The sequence below is a fragment of the Crocuta crocuta genome, unplaced genomic scaffold (genome assembly GCF_008692635.1).
Source record: "Crocuta crocuta isolate KB4526 unplaced genomic scaffold, BGI_CrCroc_1.0 scaffold62, whole genome shotgun sequence".
NCBI lineage: Eukaryota > Metazoa > Chordata > Mammalia > Carnivora > Hyaenidae > Crocuta > Crocuta crocuta.
In genome coordinates, this window is record NW_027529173.1 from 25,803 (window position 1) to 44,285 (window position 18,483).

The 18,483-nt window shown below is 36.8% G+C and overlaps 1 protein-coding gene across 10 annotated transcripts in view; it reads left to right on the forward strand.

Moving 5' to 3' along the window:
- The window catches only part of LOC144226282 (hyccin-like), a 45,832-nt gene that overhangs the window by 25,035 nt on the left and 2,314 nt on the right, over positions 1 to 18,483 (forward strand). For 2 of the 10 annotated variants that reach the window (XM_077757633.1, XM_077757635.1), the window contains exon 6: positions 437 to 576. The exons of 7 other annotated variants lie outside the window; for them this stretch is intronic. The gene's annotated coding sequence lies outside the window, so the exon portion shown is untranslated. Of the gene's footprint in view, positions 1 to 436; positions 577 to 9,571; positions 9,639 to 18,483 lie in introns of all 10 variants that reach the window. One more of the 10 variants, XM_077757634.1, reaches the window with a different exon arrangement.

Genomic DNA, 18,483 nt, shown 5'->3' on the forward strand with positions numbered 1-18,483 from the left:
GTATACATTTTCTTCATCCATTCATCCATCAGTGCACTCTTAGGTTGTTTGAGAAAGGGCAAACTTCTTGAAGAGATCTTGTTAATAAAGCAAAACTAAGTATGAAAACTTACTTCAGTGAGAGAGTGCACTGCCTTGGTGTGCATAGCTGTACTTCAGAACCAGGAAATTAGGTAATAGATAAAGCTTTGGGATCTGTGCTCAAATGGTTTCAGGGATGTCTGTCAAGAGAGGAAAATGATTGGATTTGACAAAGTTAATGAAATGGTTTAGGATTGGTGGACACATCAAGGAAGAGCCTTGAAAAGTCTTGATAAACTGTTGCTTGATATGCCAACTGTTTGTCTAGGTAAGCAAATTGTCTCCATCCTATAGGAATTTCCTTATACAAACAAAAAATTAAGGACTGTTTCCATTTGTTTTTTTGTTTGCCTAGTTTACAGTCCTATCTTTCCTAAGCAAAGATTTCCTGGAATAAATAACTAAGTCCTGTTGACAAAGGTGGACTAAGGTCCTATCTGAATCATATTGACACTGATGGTTTCGGATCCGTTAATCTCTCCGTATTCAAAGATTGTAAGTCAATATTTTAAATACGGCATATTCATAATGTCCCTTAGTGATTTCTTATGGTTCTACTGAAGATCTCAAAGATTTGTTCTGAAGTTTCTTCACTCCTATATCGCACTTGGGTCATACTTGGTAAGTGCTCCAACATAATTGTCATCACAAGAATTATCTTTTCACACTCTCCTCCATACTACGCCATTGCCCTTTGTATTAGTTTAGTATAAGCTTACTATGTGATAGTAAATGAAGATTTGTTTTACTAGATAGTATGTAAGTCCAATCCGGTAAATAGGTGGCAAATAGGAGATCTGTGTTGCTCTTCTTCCATTCAAAAGAAGTATGTGAAACTCCTTTGTTTCAGACATCCACACAGAGATAAAGGTGAAAGTTGTAAAACCTGACTGCTTTGTTGCTTTTTTAAAAATGTTTTAATGTTTTTATTTATTTCTGAGTGAGAGAGAGAGACAACATGAGCAGGAGAGGGTCAGGGAGGGTCAGAGAGAGAGATACAGAATCTGAAGTAGGCTCCAGGCTCTGAGCTAGTGTCAGCACAGAGCTTGAGGCGGGGCTCGAACCCACAAACTGTGAGATCATGACCTGAGCTGAAGTTGGGCGCTTAACCACTGAGCCACCCAGGCGCCCCTACTTTGGTTTTTTAAAGTGTATCTGCATAAAAGTTCGTTCAGAAGCAAATTATGATACATTACACCACGGGTTTTTTACTTAAAGTGATGAATAGCATGAAGATTTTTCTGGTTTAGCATTTGAAATTTATCTTTTTCTTCTATCAGGTTCTTTACTGTGTATCTATGGTACATATGAATGATGTCTATACTTTTCAGAAAATAAAGTAGGAAAGACCTAACATCAACACTATGAATCCTCACTTGTTTCACTATGAATCCTCACTTGTTTCACTTGCTTCCTTTTATAGAAGCTACAAATATGTCCAACTTTGTATCCCAGGTCCACTACTGCCTCATGAAGGCATGTAATACATTTACCTTAAAACTTTTACTCTTTGCATTTAGCTGAGATGCTTCTACATCTATCTTGTCCCCACATTATAATTTTTACTAACATTTTCTTCTCCAAATCTCTTAAAATATAATCCTAAGGAACAACATGTCACCACTTCCTCTTCTGTTCCAAGTCTACTCTAGTGTAGAATCTTGTTTCAATATCCATTTACATCCATCAAGTTGAATTTAATGAGGCAGGATGCTCTTTATAGATGTTCACTTATAGTGCAAGAGAACACTAGGTCACTGAGGAGGAAAAAATTGAACCTGATTATACAAGTGGTACTGCACAGTATGCTAGTACTAGCTAGAAGTAGACAGTGGTACTTCAGTGTTAGTCAGTGATGGTGTGGAGGACAGTAAGGAAAGGAACTCCTTACAGTGAGAATAAATCTGCACAGTATTTCTTGTCTGCTTTGCACAGAAGGTGAGATTTCTAGGTCTACACCATTTTATGACTCATGGTTAACCAGGTGGTGAAGTCCATGGTAGTAAGCTTGGAAGATGAGTGATAAAATTAGGGAGTTAAATGTATGGTTGGACTTCTCAAAATGGGCTCAGATGGTAAGAATAATTATTTCCCACATAAATACTAACCAAAGGCCCTATTGGGAAGGAGATGCTTCATAAGCAGATGGTCAAGTTGATTCTAAAGATGTTGACAGGTTTTGTTTTTGTTTTTGTTGTTTTGTTTCAATATTCCAGTCCTTGTTCAACCAGCTTGTGGACAAAGTAGCTATCCTGGAAAGATTTGGGGCTGTACATGGACTTTAACCATATGGCCCTCCTTTCATCAAGGCTACCCTGATTGCTGCGCTGCTGAAAGCCTAATCTGCAAGCAGGAGGGACCAACCCTTAGATATCATGCCCTAGGATGAACAGATAGTTGGCTAGTGTCAGGTTGATTTTATTAAATTTCTTTTCTTATGGAGAGGTCACTACTTTTCCTCGTAAAATGGGCAATGTAGATCTGGATTTAGATTTGCCTTCCCTGTATGCTGTGTGTCTGTGTGCAACACAGACATCCCTATTCACTGTGATGATTTTCCTCAAAATGTTGCATCTAAGGAGCTTATTTTATAATGTAAGAAATAAGGTAGAGGGAGAATTCCAATTCCAGGAATGGCAAACCATGTAGTTAACATCAAAATTTCCATAGACAACTGGATAATCTGGAAAATATCTTTTTAAAATATAAAAATCTAGAAAGGCAAGCTATCATTAGGGCCACTTCTTATGTGGAGATATTGGCTGATTCTAGAGGAAGCACTTAAGGGGATAAACAGTGTTTTTACTACCTCTAGGAGGCTAGGAAGACAAAAATTTGATAGTGCCTACCAAGTTATGAGAGAGAGCTTAGAAAACTCCCATGCGTGGGTTCTAGACCCCGTAAGGCTCCACCAGAGAAGTAAAAGTGAATTGAAGATACATTAACCAGCCCTTACACACATACAAAGGGAATTCAGTGAAACCTCAAATCATCACAGTTCCCAAAATTGGATTAAAGTAATTCCCTATGTACCCAGTAACAAACAAATGAATACTCCATGGTGGGAGAAAACAAACAAGCCATCATCTTAAGCCTCAAGTTCTATAAGTTTTCAAATTAAATATCCAGCAGAGAAAAAAAATTACCAGACACTTGTATAGCACAGCAACATTCAATGATAAAAACTAATGATATGAAATAAAAGTAAAACCAGTGTTTGAAGCCATCAAAGAACTTTTAGGCCATCAATAATCAAAAACTCCCAACAAACTGGGGTGCCTGAGTGGCTGCAGAGGTTAAGTGTATGACTTTAGCTCAGGTCATGATCTCATGGTTCTTGATTTCAAGCCACACATTGGGCTCTCAGCTGGCAGCACAGAGCCTGCTTTGGATCCTCTTTCCCCCTTTTTCTCTGTCTGTTTCCCACTTGTTCTCTCTCTCAAAAGAAAATAAAGTTAAAAAAAAAAAAACCCAAACTCCCAACAAACAAAAGTACTAGACTAGATGGCTTCACAGGGGAATTCTACCTAATATTTAAAGAAGAGTTAATACCTATTCTTAAAATTTTCCAAAAAAATAGAAGTAGGAAAACTTCCAAATTCATTTTATGAGGCCAGCATTACATTGAGGCCAATATTGCACTGATACCAAAACCAGATAAAACATCACAAAAATAGGAGAACTACAGGGCATCTGATGAACATAGATGCAAAAATCCTCAACAAAACATTAGCTAACTGAATCCAACAATACATTTAAAAAATTACTCATCATGATCAAATAGGATTGCAAGTGGGTTGCAAGTGTGGTTCAATATCTATAAATCAATGTGATACATCACATCTATAAGAAAAGGGTAAAAATCATATGATCACTTGGATAGATGCATAAAAAGCATTTGACAAAGTACAACATCCATTAATGATAAAACCCTCAACAAAGTAGGTTTACAGAAAACATATTTCAACATAATAAAGGCCTTATATGGAAAACCCACTGCAAACTGTAGGGTCATGTCAGGGTCACTAATTGAGGGTTTGACTTATCATGTTGGGGCACCAATTGTGGGTTCAGCTTTCGGCTTTGTCCAACAAAGTCGAGGACAGCAGAAAGGATTACTCAAGACTCCATGCAAGTCAAGAGAGGTGAGAGGGAGGCTAAGGGAAGTCTCCCTGAGCTGCCGTCTTGAGCTATCATATTTATTAGGCATACATTATAGGGAAAACATTATGCAATATGTCAGTGGGCTATGTTCCAGTAAGAACTAAGAGTGCAAAAAACAAGGTGTTTCCATGAGTACAAAAGAGCAGATGCCAAAAGCAGGGTGAACAAGATAAGATGTTCCATAGATAGCATGGTCTAAAGAATTTGTGAGCACTGTCAGGACTCAACACCTAAATACACATTAACTAGATACTGGTCAGCTGTTTTCAGCAGGGCCAGAAAGCAGTGTAATGTGTTCCCTATAATCTCCTTAACCAGAAGATAGCTATTAGACTTCCCACAGCAAACATCGTAGGAAATGGGGGGAAACTGAGAGCTTTTCCCCTGAGGTCAGGAACTAGGGAAGGAAGTCCATTCTCACCACTTTTATTCAACATAGTACTGGAAGTTCTAGCTACAGCAATCAAAAAGCAAAAAGAAATAAAAAGCATCCAAAGTGTAAGGAAGAAGTACAATTTCACTATTTGTAGATGGCATGATTCTATATACATGGAAAACTCTGAAGACTCTCCCGAAAAACTACTACAACTGACAAAGGAATTCAGCAAGGTCACAGGATACAGAATCAATGTACAGAACTCTGTTGCATTTCTATACATTAATAATGAAGCAGCTGAAAGGGAAATGAAAAACACAGTCCCATTTACAATTGCACCAAAAATAGTAAAATATCTAGGAAAAAACCTAACCAAGGAGGTAAAAGACCTGCACTCTGAAAACTATAAAACACTGATGAAAGAAATTGAAGACAACACAAAGAAATGTAAAGATACTCCATGCTCATAGATTGGAAGGACAAATATTGTTAAAATGTCAATGCTGCCCCAAGCAATCTACAGATTTAATACAATCCCTGTCAAAACACCAATAGCATTTTTCACAGAACTAGAACAAATAATCCTAAAATTTGTATGGAGCCACAAAAGACCCTGAATAGTCAGAGTGACCTTGAAAAAGTAAAGATGGAAGTACACTGCCAGATTTCAAGTTATATTACAAAGCAATAGTAATCAAAACAGTATGGTATTGGCATCAAATAGATGTATAGATCAATGGAACTGAATAAAAAGCCCAGAAACAAATCCATAATTATATGGTCAATTAATCTTGGGCAAAGAAGGCAAGAATATGTGTATACCAGATTATATCCCTTCATTTATCCTACTTGGAGTTTATTGAGCTTTTGGATATGTAGATTAATGTTTTTTCAACATGTTTACTACATTTTTAGCCATTATTTCTTCAATTTTGTTCTCCTTTTACTTATTTCTCTCCTAGCATTCTCATTACTTGAAAGTGTACTTAAAGGTGTCTCATATGTTTCTGAGACCCTTTTCATTTTTTTCATTCTATTTTTCTCTCTGCTCTTCTGATTGTACAATCTCTATGAATCTACCTTTAAGTGTACTGTTTCTTTGTTTTGCTAATTTAAATCTATCATTGAATTTCTCTAATGACTCTTTTTTAAAAAAATTTTATTTATTTTGAGAGAAAGGGAGAGTGCATGTGTTCATGTGTGCTGGGGAGGAGCAAAGAGAAAGGGAGAGAGAGAATCCCAAGCAGGCACCACACTGCAAGTGCAGAGCCTGACTCAGGGCTCAGTTTTACAAACCATGAGATCATGGCCTGAGTTGAAATGAAGAGTCCAAACACTTAAATGACTGAGCCACCCAGGTGCCCCTCTAATGACTCTTCATTTTAGTTATTCTACTTTTTAATTCCAAAATTTCCGTTTGATTTTTTCATAATTTATATCTCCTTATTGATATTCTGTATTTGATGGGATATTGTCATCATAAATTCTTTTACTTCTTTATGCATTATTTCCTTGAGTCCTTTGAATATGTTTATAAGAGGTACTTTGAAGTCTTTGTCTGTTAATCTGACATCTCTTCCCTCTTGCTCAGTTTCTTTTGTTCCTGTGTGTGGTCTGTACTTTCCTGTTTCTTTGCATATCCCAGTATGTTTTTTGAAAACTGGACATTTTGGGTAATATTTTGTGGTTATGGATTCTGATTTCCCTCCTGTCCCTCTGGGGCTTATTTATGTTGTTATTTGGTTTTGGTGGTGGTGGTAGAGATGAGAATGTGTATGAGAATTGGCTAGATTATTTTAGTAAGGTCTGCTTTCCTTCACTGTGTGGTATTAGTCTTTGGAGGCCACTTCCTTGGACATGAACACAGTCCCTCTGGAAGTCAGTGGGGCTGAAGCCTCTGCTATTAATCACATTCTTAGACTATCCAATGTGGTCCAAGACACCCAGGTAGACAAAGACACTCTTATTAGGCGGAGCATTTCAAGAGATTAGAGATCACCTCCCAGGAGCTCAGGGCAGAGGCCAGACCTTTCTCTGGGCAAGGTCAATTCTTTACTACACAAAGTCTGAAGATTTCCATGTTGGTGGGAATGCACAGTATTTAGTAGGTGTAAAGGTGGCTGGTGGCAGGTTAAGAATTACTGGTGGGATGACAAATGGAGAAGGGATAAATGCCATTAACACATGACATAGACGAAAGACATGTGTGGAATTAATCAGCTTTTTTTTTTTTTTAATCATTACATCCCTCAACATAGTGCCAGGAAGACCACAATAAGCAAACGAAGAGCCAGGTTGTATCTGTGTGCTAGAGCATTGGCACATGTGTTTTACAATAGTGCCGTGACAGAATATCTAACCAAGGAAAAGCTGCTTAAATTGAGCATAAAGGGAATTTATAGCAAAAAATTACAGCAATGGGTCACCTGGGTAGCTGAATCTAAGTGTCTGATTTCAGCTCAGGTCATGATCTTGTGGTTTGTGAGTTCGAGCCCCACATTGAGCTCTCTGCTATCAGCACAGCCCACTTTGGATTCTCTATTCCCCTTTCTCTACCCCTCCTCACTGGTTCTCTCTCTTTCTCCCTCTCTCTCTCTTTCAAAATAAATAAATAAGGTTAAAAGGGCACCTGGGTGGCTCAGTTGGTTAAGTGTCCAACTTCAGCTCAGGTCATGATCTCACGGTTTATGGGTTCGAACCCTGTGTCAGGCTCTGTGCTGACAGCTCAGGACCTGGAGCCTGCTTTGGATTCTGTGTCTCCCTCTCTCCCTGCCCTTCCCTTACTCTCTCTCTCTCTCTCTTTCTCAGAAATAAACATTAAAAAAAAAAAAGCTACCACAGTGGACATTGAAGCTTTTGTTATCTGATAAAAGGAAAAGCACCAAATTCACCAAAAGAAACTTGTCAAATGAACCTTTATGCTACTCCATTGTACAATAATATATCTTACTCATTTCCTTATTTTTCATCTTAAGCTATTTATTTAATTTTTTAAAGTTTATTTATTTATTTATTTATTTATTTATTTATTTATTTTGAGAGAGAGAGAGAGAGTACAAGCAGGGGAAGAACAGAGAGAGAGGGAGAGAGAGAATCCGAAGCAGGCCCCCCACTGCCAGCACAGAGCCCAACGTGGGGCTGGAACTCATGAAATGTGAGATCATGAGCTGAGCTGAGATCAAGAGTTGGACACTTAACCAAATGAGCCACCCAGGTGCCCCTTATTTTTTTACTTGAGAGATTGAGTGCGAGCAGGGGAGAGGGGCAGAGGGAGAGAGAAAGAGAAAGAATCTTACACAGTCTCCATGTTCACCACGGAGCTTGATGTAGGACTTGATCCCACCACCCTGGGATCATGACCTGAGCTGAAATTAAGAGTTGGAAGCTCAACAAATGCACCACCCATGTGCCTTTCATCTTAAGCTATTTCTAAGTTATAAATTGTTAAAAACAAAGTTTTAGACTTGAAAAATTTGGGGGCAAGAAAGATCTTAAAACTCCTTTCAGTCCAGTTTTCATTTTAAAGCTAGCCCTCAAACTGCCTGTGCAAGAATCTTCTGGGCAGATTTCCCAGGCTCATCCACAGAGATTCTGGTTTAGTAGATAAATGTTGCAAATGGAACACCGCAATCTACATTTTTATAAGCATATCACTGTTGATCTACCTATGTGTCCTTCAAAATGTTTTATGCACGCATTTACTTCCTCATGATGATTTGTTTAGACAAGCCCCAGAAAAGTATTTGTTTCAATGAAGTATCTGACACCTAGAAAGCCCTTAATAAATGTTTTCAAACAGTTAACTCTCCTAACAGATCTCCTAGATTCAAGGATTTAGACAGAAGTGTGGGGGTTTGTGTATTCAGGCCACCTGGAGAGACTAAGGTAATGAGCTAGCCTCAGTCTCTGCCTAGATGTCACCAGGTGGTGATACTTTTTTGTTATGTTTTACCTTTGTTTCATAATAATAAGAGTTTATTTTTACAAACCTAGGCAAGTCTTAACTACTAAAGTGAGTAAGGAGATGAGGGAAGCTTCCTCTCTTCTCTTAAACACCCTTCTTCTTTGGTGGGAGCTTGGACCAGCCTTGGCCGGGTAACTGACTTGCAGACGAAATGTGAGAAATAATTGCTTTAGACCAACGCATCATGTATAGTGAATACTGACAGTTAAATGACTCGTCCACAGTTATACCAATACTTTGTGAACACACTAGTTCAAATTATTACCTGCATCGTCCCCGAGATGGAATTACCAATTTAAGGATATTAGCTCTTTTGTGGCTTATTGCAAGGGTAGATTTTGTGAAAAATGAAAACAAATTGCATTGCTGCAAATTATCCATTATATCTATGTGTTAGCAACTATGCATTCCTCTTCTGCCCTTCAACTCCCCTTTTATCAACAAGTGCTTCCAATCTTAAGCTTTAATTTACTTTTAATATTTAATAGATGTGTAATTATGCCCTAAAATGTCCATTTCCTTATTAAAGAAACCCAGTAAGACTGCATTTTTCATTTTGGTAAACTGATGTCTGCAAGTCTGTGTGTGTAAATGGTTTGTCCATGTTGACTGTAAATCAGGTAGAGTAACATATGCATTTCATACACTTGAGATTATTGCTCAATAATTTGGATAGTAAACTTTTATCAATAGTTTATTACACATATCTCTCTTTGATTGACTTTCTTTTAATATTCTATATTTTTACAAAAGTTATATATTTTATGTATATCTGAAAATGGACTCCCATTTTGTCATGTTCTTCCATAGCTTAGATAAATGCATCAGTCCATTTTCCCTTCTAGATTTAAAAATAATGTTCAATGTTTAATGCTAACCTATTTGAAATTATTTTCCGAGTTAGTACATCAAATTTTGATGTATTAAAAAATCTCTTACATCACTTCTTGAATTGTTTCTGCACTATACTTCCTCTTTGTTTACAGTGGTATGCAATTTTCTCTTCTTTACTAAGGAGATTGTGGAGATGGAAACATTAACTGATCTGAGTCAGTGAGTACCAATGTCATTCTGCAAAAAAGGATGCCAGCATTAAGATTATGATGATAATATTGCTATTACTACTACTATGATTATTAATCATCATCATCATTAAATAATAATGGTGCCATATGATAGTCTTGTTGACTATTCTTTCCAGATAAATTTCACTATTAATTTGTCAGGAGAATGAGCTGGAGACTATAACTGGTATTTAATTTAATCTAACTTAAATTTAATCTAACATGTTAATATTTTACTTAGTCCTCTTAGATAGGAAAAAGTCATACATCTTCATAAATTTATCTACCCCCTTTAGAGTTTTGCGTTTTCCTGTAAATAAATCTCTTCTATTAGATGCTGAAATTATTAATCAGGTTAAAAAAGACTTTTATAACTTGTATATTTCATTTTTTTATCAAATCACATGTAGAAATGAAACATATTTGATATCCTATGTGAAAAGCCATAATACGTAATGCTATGTAAAAAATATATCTGCATTTTGGAAAAGACTGGAAAGAATTATACAAAGTAAAGACTTAGGAGATTACAGTAATTTTTCCTTTTTGGCAAATTTTCATTAATGATATTAAATTCTTATGAGAAGAAATTAAACATAATGATGTTGATAAATACTTTTTTTTAATGTTTTATTTATTTTTGTGAGAGAGAGATAGAGACAGCGTGAGTAGGGGAGGGTCAGAGAGAGGGAGACACAGAATCCGAAGCAGGCTCCAGGCTCTGAGCTAGCTGTCAGCACAGAGCCAGACATGGGACTCGAACCCACCGAGTCGTGAGATCATAACCTGAGCTGAGGTTGGACGCTTAACCAACTGAGCCACACAGGTCCCTCGATAAATACTTTCTTTTACATTATGACTTACTCTCTTTTCCTCTTGAAAGCTTGATGAAGACTATTTTACTTTGCATTCCAGAAATAAGCACTATGAGGTCCCTAAGACAAATTCTTTTTAGTTTTCCATTACTCAGTTTTCTTTAGGATTTGGAATTTTCATATTTTTTATGTTATTGGTCTTACCATGTTATTTATTTTCTTGCTTTTGATTTATCAGCTTTAATATTGTATTTATAGTATTCTTGTAGTTGTCTATTTCTAAGTAGTAATAAAAAACTTGTTATATTGTCCTAAGTTTTCTTTTAAGATTTTATAATAAAGAAGTTCAAATATTAGAAATGTTGATTTCTAGAATCAATGATGATTAATATTTATGTTCACTTTATGTATATTGCCCATATATATTATATTTCTCCTATTTTAACTCTCTTTTGTATTTGCTGTCTTTTTTCTCTCATTAATTTGTTCCTCAACAACTATTTAATCATGCAGAAGTTCGTTTTACTGATTGGATTTTCTGTTTCTTTTCTCATTATTTGAATTAATAGGGTTTTTATTAAAATTTTTGGTGGAATCAACTACTGGTGTTACCAATTTTATCTTTCCTTCTCAAAATATGTTTATTGTTAGTTTTATTATTTCCCTTTTCCTACTTTCTCTTGGCTTGCTATTTAGTTTAGTTTTGTTTTTTTTCAAACTTAGGTAGAAACCTAGCTGATGTTTCTCTTTTTATTTCTTAGTTCTGGAAACCTCTAGAGCAATATAATTTTCCAAAATGTTCTGCTTTTGCAATGGCACATAAATTTTGACATAATGCATTTGTGTATTGTGTTATTTTGTAATATAGCTAAGCATTAGGAATGCATATAGAAAAATACTTCTATCTGGACACTTTTTAAAAAGATCTGATTTTTAAGTAATCTCCATACCCAATATGGGGCTTGAACTCACAACCCCAAGATCAAGAGTCATATGCTTTACCAATTGAGCCAGGCAGGAACCCCTTATACTTGAATACTTTTAAGTTCTACTGTTGTTGTATATCATTTTTGTTGTGATCTGAGTATGTGGTTTGCAGGTTTCTGCCTTTGTGCATTTCCTAGTTATATCATTGTTCTCCAAATATGGTTACTTTTTGTGGAAAAGCCCACAATACCTTGAAAGAATATGTTTTCTTGCCTTATCATTAAGGTTTTTTTTAATGAATTGGATTATTACTACTTAATGTATTATTTTATTCACCTTTCTGTTTTTTAAAAAAATGTTTAATTGTTTTTTTAAATTTATTTCTGAGAGAGAGAGAGAGAGAGAGAGAGAGATCGTGAGCAGGGGAGGGTCAGAGAGAGAGGGAGATACAGAATCCGAAACAGGCTCCAGGCTCCGAGCTGGCTCTCAGCACAGAGCCCGACGCGGGGCTCGAACCCACGAACCGCGAGATCATGACCTGAGCCGAAGTCGGACGCTTAACCGACTGAGCCACCCAGGCAGCCCGACAAATGTTTTCTTAAAAACAGAAAGTTGAAGGGGCGCCTGGGTGGCTCAGTCGGTTAAGCGTCCGACTTCGGCTCAGGTCATGATCTCGCGGTTCGTGGGTTCGAGCCCCGCGTCGGGCTCTGTGCTGAGAGCCAGCTCGGAGCCTGGAGCCTGTTTCGGATTCTGTATCTCCCTCTCTCTCTGACCCTCCCCTGCTCACGATCTCTCTCTCTCTCTCTCAGAAATAAATAAAACATTAGAAAACTTTTAAAAAAGAAAGAAAACAGTTGTCTATGTTTGTGTTTTGTCTTGTCATATTCTTTCTCATGATGGACTAGTGAGGTTTTGAAGTGTATTTCTGTTCCCATTTCTTTTTGCACTTCGAGTACTTTCTAGTTTATGTATTTTGTTACTATATTGTTTGAGATATATAATATCAGGATTGTTATGTTTTCTCTGTTTTATTTTGTGTCTTTTTTTCAGTTTTTATTTAAATCCTGGTTAGTTAACATATAGTGTAATATCAGTTTCAAGTGTAGAATTTAGTGACTCATTACTTCCGTACAATATCCAGTGCTCATCGCAAGTGCTCTCCTTAATCCCTATCACCTATTTAACACACCCCCCTCCACTTCCGTTCCAGTAACTATCAGTTTGTTCTCTATAATTAAGCGTCTGTTTCTTGGTTTGCCTCTTTTCTGCCCCACCCCGACTCTTTTTAATATACCTTATACAATCATATAAGGAGCTTGTTTACGTCATAATTCTTTTGGTAAGAAATCTACTCTATTCACTATCATGATAGTAATCCCTACTTGTATCAAAAAAAAAATCAATTTTCTTAATCTTCAGTTTAGATCATCCTAGTTTTTAGTTCCTGTATGTATTTTGGTTTTTAAGATTCCCTTTGAAAGCATCAGATTTATTGGATTTCTTTTGAATCCAGATATTTATCTTTTTTTAATTAAAGTATGGTTGATACACAATGTTACATTAGTTACAGATGTTTAACAGAATGAATCAACAAGTCTATACACATCACAAGTGTAACTATACCATCTGTTGTGGTACAACGTTATTACAATAGCATTGACTATATTCCCTATATTGTACCATTTATCCCCCTGACTTACTCATTCCATTTCTGGAAGCCCATATTTCACACCCCCCTTCACCCATTTTGCCCAGCCTTCCACCCCCTCCCTTCTGGCAATCATCAGTTTGTTTTCCGTATTTATAAATCTGTTTCTCCTGTTTTTGTTTTTTTTAGGTTCTACATGTAATGAAATCATATGGTATTTATCTTTCTCTGTCTGACTTATTTCATTTAGCATAATACTCTCTAGGTCCCTCTATGTTACAGATGGCAAGATCTTAGTCTTTTTATAGCTGAGTAATATTCCATTGTATATATACACCACATCTTCTTTATCCGTTTACCCATTGATGGACCCTTAGGTTGCTTCATCTTGGCTATTGTAAATAATGCTGCAATAAACATAAGGGTGTGAAATATTCATGTTTTTTTTTAATTTTTTTAATGTTTTTTTTTTTTTTAATTTATTTCTAGCAGAGAGAGAGAGAGAGAGACCGCGTGAGCAGGGGAGGGTCAGAGAGAGAGGGAGTCACAGACTCTGAAATAGGCTCCAGGCTCTGAGCTGGCAGTCAGCACAGAGCCTGACGCGGGGCTCGAACCCACGAACCACGAGATCATGACCTGAGCGAAAGTCGGACGCTTAACCGACTAAGCCACCCGGGCGCCCTGATGTTTGTTTTTTTTTTTTAAAGGAATCTTAGCCAGGTACGCCTGGGTGGCTCGGTTGGTTAGGCATTCGACTCTTGTTTTCAGCTCAGATCATGATCTCATGGTTCATGTTTGAGCCCCACATCAGGTTCTGTGCTGACAGTGCAAAACCTGCTTGGGATTCTCTCTCTCCCTCTCTCTCTCTGCCCTTCCCTAGTTTGCTCTCTCTCTCAAAATAAGTAAATACACTTAAAATTTTTTTTAAAAGGCTGCTTAGCCAAATTACATTTTCTCATTTTAACCAATTCCTTTGACTCACATTATTAAATTTCTGCAAAAGCTTAAATATTGATGCTATGCTTTTTTTTTTTTCCTTAAAGGAAAAGTAGGTAAGTTTTCTTCTCCCTCTTTAAAATGTATTCTTTCTGGGGTCCCTGGCTAGCTCAGTCAGTAGGGCATGTAAATTCAAATTTCATGTTTGGTGTAGAGATTACTTAAAAATTAAAAAAAAATCTTAAAATAGATGTATCCCTTCCTCCAGTTCCATCAGGAATCAATCACTGATCTGCTTTTCTGTCACTAAGGATCAGCTTCCATTTTCTAGAATTATATAAATGGAATCATAAAATACTTTTCTTGGCATCTTTCATTTAGCTTAATTGTTTTGGAATTCATCTATTTTATGGTGGGAATCATGGCTTATCCTTTTTGTAGGTAAGATAGCTAAACCGTATTCCAGTGTATGGATATGTCACAATTTGTTTATCCATTCAGCTGTCAGTGGACATTTGGGTTGTTTCCAGTTTTTGGATATTACACATAAAGCTAATGTGGACATTTGTATACAAGTTATTATGTGGATATATGTTTTCATTTCTCTTGGGTATATGCCTAGGAGTGTGTCTGAGTCTGTTGGGGCTGCTATCACAAAATACCACAAATTGAGATAAAAGATAGAAATTCTTTTTTCCTCATAGTCCTGGTGGCTGGAAGTCTGAGATCAGGATGCCAGCATGGTTAGGTGACGGACTTCTTCAGGGCTGCAGACTTCTCATTGTGTCTTCACATGGTGGAGGGGGCTGGGGAACTCCCACTAATACTATTCCTGAGGCTTCACCTTTATGACCTAACCACCTTCCAAAGGTTCCACCTCCTGATACCATCATGTCAGGCATTAAGATTTCAACATATGAATTGGGGATGGGGGATACACAAACATTTAGACCACAGTTGAGTGTTGTTGCTGGGTGGTATGGTAACTTTCTGATTAACCTTTTGAGAAATCAACAAACTCTTGTCTACGATGGAGGCATCATTTTACACACCCTCCAGTAGTTAGGAGAGTTGCAATTACTTCTTCACCTTCTTAACAACACTTGTTATTGTCTGTTTTTGTAAAGTTCTAGCCATCCTACTATATATGAAGTGATATCTTACTATGATTTTGATTTGCATTTCCCTAGTGACTAATGACATTGAGCATCTTTTTATGTGCTTAATGGTCATTGATACATCTTCTTTGGTTGTTGAAGTACAATTTATTTCTTTTTTCCCCTTATGATCCATGTTTTAGTATTCCTATCTAAGAAACTTTGTTTATCCTGAGGTAAAAGAGATTTACTCCTTTGTTTCCTTCCAGAAGTTTTGTAGATTTAGGTTTCACATTTATGTTCTGTGATACAGTTTGACTTAATTTTGTGTGTGATTTGAAGAAAGGGTCCATATTTATTTCTCTCCCTATAGATATACAATTATCCCAACACCATTTGTTGAAAAGATTTTTCTTTCCTTTCTTTTTTTTTTTATTTGAGTGTGAGAGAGAGTGTAAGTGGGGATGAGGAGCAGAGGAAGAGAGAGAGAGAATCTTAAGCAGGTTACATGCTCAGTATGGAGCTGGATGTGGGGCTTGAGCCCATAACCCTGGGATCATGACCTGACCTGAAATCAAGACTCAGATAATCCACCACCTGAGCCACCCAGGCACCCCAAGATTCTCCTTTTCCCATTGACTTACTTTGGTACTTAAAAAAAATAGCTAACCATATATGTATTATTCTATTTCTGGACTGTATTCTGTTCCATTGGTCTTTGCCAATAACAAACTGTCTTGATTACTGTAGCTCAGAGCTTCTCAACCTCAGCACTATTGTAATTTTGGCCCCGATAATTTTTTGTGGGAGAAGTAAGAGCTATCCTGTGCATTGCAGGATATTTAACAGCATTTCTGGCCTTTATCCGATGCTCTTTATCCACCCACTGTAGACAGCATATAGATGGATCATGTTTTTTTATTCACTCTGCCAATCTTTGTCTTCTTTTTCTTTTTTTTTTTTAATGTTTATTTATCTTTGAGAGAGAGAAAGAGAGAGAGACAGAGAGCATGAGCAGGGAAGGGGCAGAGAGAGGGAGACATAGAATCCAAATCAGGATCCAGGTTCTGAGCTGTCAGCATAGAGCCCAACATGGGATTAGAAGCCATGAACCATGGGATCATGACCTGAGCCATAGTTGGATACTTAACTGACTGAACCACCCAGGTGCGCCCCCCCATCTTTGTCTTCTAATTGGCATATGTCACACCATTTACATTTACTGTAATTATTGATATGTTGCAGCTTAAGTCTGCCATTCTATTTGTTTTCTATTGGTTTCTTCTGTTTTTGTTTATTTGTTTTCTTTCTTTTTCTTATTATTTTTTACTTAGTCTGGGTTGCTTAAACATTGTTTTAGAATTCATCATATTCTTAAAAAATTCTATTTTCTTTCAAACCTCTTTGTATCTTTTTGTTTAAAGTGTGCCTTTTGTAGGGAGCATAGAGTTGAGTCGTGCTGTTTTATTCACTCTCACAATCTTTACCTTTTATATGATGTGTTTAAATGTTTTTTAATGTTTTATTTATTCCTGAGTGAGAGACAGCATGAGTAGGGAAGGGTCAGAGAGAGAGAGGGAGATACAGTATCTGAAACAGGCTCCAGGCTCTGAGCTGGCAGTCAGCACAGAGCCCGACGCGGGGCTCGAACCCACAAACCGTGAGATCGTGACCTGAGCCAAAGTCGGACGCTTAACTGACTGAGCCACCCAGGTGCCCCTATATGATGTGTTTAGATCATAAACCTGATGTAATTATTGACACAGATTTAGGTCTATCATTTCATCATCTCATCACTTGTAGCCTCTGTTTTTTTGTTGTTGCTGTTCTTCTGTTCCCACATTTTTGCTTTTTAAAAAATTTTCTTAGTATTCCATTTTAATTTATCTGCTTACATTTAGACTGTACTCCTTTATGTTATTACTATTGTTGGTGGTTGCTCTTGGAATTACAATATACATCCCTAATCAGAGTTTGTTTTAATATAGTGGATTAAAAGCTATCCTGGAAGCCCACCTCAGGTGTCTATTTATAGCTCACTGACTAAAACTGGTTTTCATCTCTGCCCCTTTTTAAGCAATCATTATCCACAGGTAGTGACTGGGTGAGACAAATTAAGATTCGTATTCTGGAAATGGAGGGGCAATCCATCTACATGAAATCAAGGGGTCTCCCCCTGTTACATGAATAAACTGGTGTTTGGTAGCAGGAAAGAAGGAGAGTGAATATAGGATAAACAAGAGTCAGTGTCTGCCACAGTGATTAATCTTATACAATATACCTAATTTGCCAAATGTTTAATTTCAGTACTTTTTAACACAATTCTTTTTTTGTTATTAATAGTTATTTTACTAAGGAAAACAGTCCTCTTCAAAGTATTATTTTGGCACTATACTTTCTGTTCCCAATTTTGTTATTTATTTGGGTTAAGAGCGCTGTTTAGAACAAAGCATGTACAAAACTGGCCTATAGCGGATAATAATTATAATATATTAATGAGTGAGTGAACAATGAATGGATGCATAGAAATAGCTATTTTCTAACTATAAAAGTAAAGTTTGATAAAAGATCAAATTTATCCTAGCAGATCAGAATTTCTTCCAATGAGATTATTTTGTCATAAAAGAGACAGTCATAATTAAAAACAAAACAGAAAAAAAAGATTAATTTGTGGTATTGAGTTGTTTCCTTTCCCATTTTTAAGAGAAGGTAGGTGTCATAAACAATGTTACTTATAAGTGTTTTTAAAAGCCCATGTAGCATTTTTTAGTATCTTATTTCATACATACTTCATACAAGTACAATATGGATATACTTGAGGAAATAAGCTTAAATGGGGGAAAAGAGCATCGGCATTTGCTAAGTTTAATTAAATAAAAACATTTGGCTTGTGAAAACCAGGCCTGCAATTTTGAAAACACATTTCTTACTTTTTTCTCTGATGGAAGCTTGCAGTTCTTTATCAATGATGATTGAATTACAAATTCTCTAGGGCAAAGACTGTGTTTTCTCTCATTAACAACTTGTGTGTGCAAAGAGACAGATTTGTCAGCTCATGATGGTTTACAGTTTAATAAAGACACACACAAGCATTATCTTATTGAATTTCCTTAACCTTCCAAGGAAGTAGTCGAGGAAAATTCTCCCACTTTTTGGATAAGGAAGCTGAAGTTCAACAATGAGTGAAAATTTCCAATTCACATGACTTGTATTGTTCAAGTTGAAACCAAGATTGGCTCCTCAACCCAATACTCTGTCCTCTACCCCAGCATGCTCAGGCCCCTCTATCCCATTGTACAACCTTCCCGGAGCTGGGCTGCACACAATTTGCATGGATACTCTCCCGCCACCTAAGTGTTTCCTAGAGGGACCGCCTGGGCCGTTTGGGTAGGAAACCATTTATTGTCTAGG